The sequence below is a fragment of the Arachis duranensis genome, unplaced genomic scaffold, assembly GCF_000817695.3.
Source record: "Arachis duranensis cultivar V14167 unplaced genomic scaffold, aradu.V14167.gnm2.J7QH unplaced_Scaffold_13647, whole genome shotgun sequence".
Lineage (NCBI taxonomy): Eukaryota > Viridiplantae > Streptophyta > Magnoliopsida > Fabales > Fabaceae > Arachis > Arachis duranensis.
Window position 1 is genome coordinate 72,824 of NW_026264002.1, and position 1,321 is coordinate 74,144.

Sequence of the window (1,321 nt, forward strand, 5' to 3'; positions counted from 1 at the left end):
GGACATTTCTAACACAAGGCCGAAGATGGATGCGAAGAATATTTGCAACCACTCTCGAACCATCACATGGATTCCAACCCAACTGCCCATGATATAGTAAGAACGGAATGGAAGGGGCAAAAAAACGAACGATTCTATACGCAGACGTGAAAGCTCTATTGATAGAAGCATTCATTCTAGCCTATATCTTTATTTTGAGAGGAACGATTCCCTCGTCTGAGAACCGCCATTCACGCACTATTCCTCCCCACTAAAAAGAGCGATTGATAATCTCGATAACCTAAACAAAAATGCAGAAGTGAGCGTACCCCAAAGCTATCCTCTCTTCCCCTTTTTTAGCCAACCCCTTTTTTTCACCTTGAATTGGTCAAAGCCAATAATCTGATAAATAGAAGGCAGAGAGATCAGAAAGATACGCGGACGACTTGACTATAGTATAGGTCGGATGTTTCCGTGAGCAGTAAGCAGCAGATCTCCCCTCATTGATTTTGGGAAAGCAGGTGGCCGCCTGTGAATTCTTTCAAGGCAAGGGGCGGCCTGATTCGACATTGTTGTTTACTCTGATCCGGTCGAGGTGGTTTTCGTTTACCAGCGCGTAGGCGGTCTAAGTTCCTATGACCGAGTCTTTCTGGCCCCTGTGAACATCTTTTCTTAATGTATTAAAGAGGGCCTCTCTAACCGGTGAAAAGTGGTGGGTGTCCACTAACGGCCATTCCTGGCTCGGCTCCGATAACGCAATTCCGGAAGGAGTCGGTAGTTGGGCACTGGATCCCTTCGGACCTGGAGAACGTGTGACGCTGGGTCGGGGTTTGGTGAACCAACAGGTCGCTCCTCTAGTTGAAGTATCGGGCCCCTTTTTCTTTCGTTGCCTAGGTTACACCTTCGGAATACCCCAGAAGGGAATTTCTATCTAAATCCCTCAATCTTCACTTTACGCCACGCCGACTCTCCTTTCGTCATAAGGCGTGGAATTAGACCAAGGGGAATCTCCATAGGAAGTAGTCCCTCAGATTTCGCACGTAGGAGATCGAGACCCCCAGGGCTATGAGGAAAGATGTAGATCGATCGCCTCAGATAGACAACTACATAGAGGGTCTCTACAAGTCTATATATTCTTTTTTATTTCGTTCCCCCCACCAATGAGGTCTGCAAGTTTCACATCTAAGTAATACCCGATCCGATAGTTTACGATATATATTTTACAACAACATTCTAAGCTAAGAAAGGAGATTTTTAGATATCGGTAGTTGTCCGGTCGTACCCAAACAGTAAGATTCCAGAGGGAAATGCACCTAAGATCAAATATTTCGAGCCGGCTTCC